This window comes from Mastomys coucha, unplaced genomic scaffold (genome assembly GCF_008632895.1).
Source record: "Mastomys coucha isolate ucsf_1 unplaced genomic scaffold, UCSF_Mcou_1 pScaffold15, whole genome shotgun sequence".
Taxonomy (NCBI): domain Eukaryota; kingdom Metazoa; phylum Chordata; class Mammalia; order Rodentia; family Muridae; genus Mastomys; species Mastomys coucha.
Window position 1 is genome coordinate 114,484,468 of NW_022196897.1, and position 2,165 is coordinate 114,486,632.

Below are 2,165 nucleotides of genomic sequence, written 5' to 3' on the forward strand. Positions count from 1 at the left end.
GCAGAGGCAAGAGGCTGACTTTCCTTGAAGTTTTCACCTCAAATACCGCCATCACGCAGGTGTCCGTGGCAGAACCCAACACTGAAAAACAAAATAAGGTTGTACAAATGCATTTACTGGTAGCATTATTTGGTCAAAACAACCAACAGCAACTGTTTAACACTCTTAATGGCTGGTGCTTACATTATCAGTGGGAATCAAGGTCAGGCTGTTTTAAGACATAATAATAAAGGCTGAAGCAATGGCTCAGTGATCAACAGCACTGGCTGTTTTTCCAGAATACCAGGTTCAATTCCCAGTTCCCACATGGCAGCTAAAAGCCATCTGAACTACAGTTCCAGGGGATCTAGTGTATTCTTCTGGCTCCTGTGGGCACCAGGCATAAATGCAGTGCACATACATAAATGAAAACAAAACATTCATACATTTTAAAAATTTAAAAATTAGCCGGGCAGTGGTGGCACATGCCTTTGATCCCAGCACTTGGGAGGCAGAGGCAGGTGGATTTCTGAGTTCGAGGCCATCCTAGTCTACAGAATGAGTTCTAGGACAGCCAGGGCTATACCGAGAAACCCTGTCTTGGAAAAAAAAATCAAGACAATTAGTTGCTCCCCCATCTGATTCAGGTACTTCCTTGTGATGATTCTAGTCAGCATCAAGTTGGTAACTGAGGCCTCCCTAAGCCACACTCATCACCACATCTGAGTAACTGAGGCCTCCCTAAGCCACACTCATCACCGCATCTGACTGTCAGTTTTGATTACTATAACTGAGAGAGTTAACTCTTATATTTGGACAGTGTGCCTTTTTGCACTTTTTGTGTGAGGGTAATAGTGGGGGTGAAGCCCAGGGCCTTGTGCATGCTAGCCAAGCACTCCACCACTGTGCCAGATCCTTAGCCCCAAATGTACTGTTTTTAAGGTTGTTCTGGTTATTCTGTTTCCACTGTCCTTTCATATAAATGTTAGAATAAGCTTGTCTCCATCTACAAAGAGTTCTATTGGGATTTCTATAGGAGTAGGTTAAGTCCAGATCAACCCAGAGCAAAGCAGGAACTCTGGGATTGAGATCATAGCACTGGCATTGCTTCTTTACATTTTGTGACAGAGCATGGACATGGAGATGTCTATGGAATCTTAAAAGTACAAATCTGATAACTTCAGTACTTACAAGAACTAATGCACAAAGGCCTTTGTGAATGCCAGGCAAGTGCCCCACCACTGAGGGATAGCCATGTCCACTCTACACTCCTCTCTGTTCTCTCTCCTTCTTTCCTCCCTTCCTACACACCCACTTTTCTTGAAACAAGACTCAAATGTAGGCTAGGTTGGTCTTGAAGTTGTTATCCTCCTGCCTCAGCCTCTTGATTTCAAAAGGCATTAACTACCACATTTCTTTATGAATTATACTTAGTGGGTTTACAGGAATTGGAGAATATATTAATTACTTTTCTAATGGGTGCAACAAGATACCCTACTGAGACAATTTAAAGAAAGAAAACTTTTCTTGGCTTACAACTTCAGGGGCCTCAGTCTGTTATGTCGAGGAAGGCAGTTCCATCCAGTGATACGAGTACGAGACTCACAAGGCAGCAGATAGGAAGCAGAGAACGCAGGTGGAAACCAGAGACCACTATAACACTCAAAGGCCTAAACTAGTGATCTACTTCTGTCAGGTTCCACAGCCAACAAAACAAAAACAAACCCACAAACATCACCAGATGGGAACTAGGCACTCTGAGCTCACAGGGAACATTTCAGATCCAAACCATAACACCTGGCCTCTACTCTTCAAAGGCTTATGGCCATCTGATAATGCAAAAACTGCACTCATTCCAGATTGGAGTTCAGCCTCAAGAGTCACAACACTCTTCAACTGTCCAAAGACTCTACTGAGATGCAAGGGAACCACTTAGTCATAAGCCCCATAAAGCCAAAAAAGTAAGTTACAGACTTCCAAAACACAACAAGGAAAGAGTAAGATAAAACAAAGCCACAACACAGAGGGAAAAGCGTTGAAACTCACAGTTCCACGCCTGCATCTGAAACACAAGACTCCATGACCTGGGCACCTGCAGCTCCACCTCCCTATCCTTAACATTTGCAGCAAATGCAGCCTCTCTGTGGCTGTCGCGACCACCCTCGACCAGCAAGAATGATGCAACA

At 43.9% G+C, this 2,165-nt stretch overlaps 1 protein-coding gene across 1 annotated transcript in view; it reads right to left on the reverse strand.

Moving 5' to 3' along the window:
- Positions 1-63: 63 nt before the first annotated feature.
- Zc3h8 (zinc finger CCCH-type containing 8) overlaps positions 64-2,165 on the reverse strand; it is a 23,900-nt gene continuing 21,798 nt past the window's right edge. Inside the window, exon 9 of the mRNA XM_031371858.1 lies at positions 64-81. The gene's annotated coding sequence lies outside the window, so the exon portion shown is untranslated. The remainder of the gene's footprint in view (positions 82-2,165) is intronic.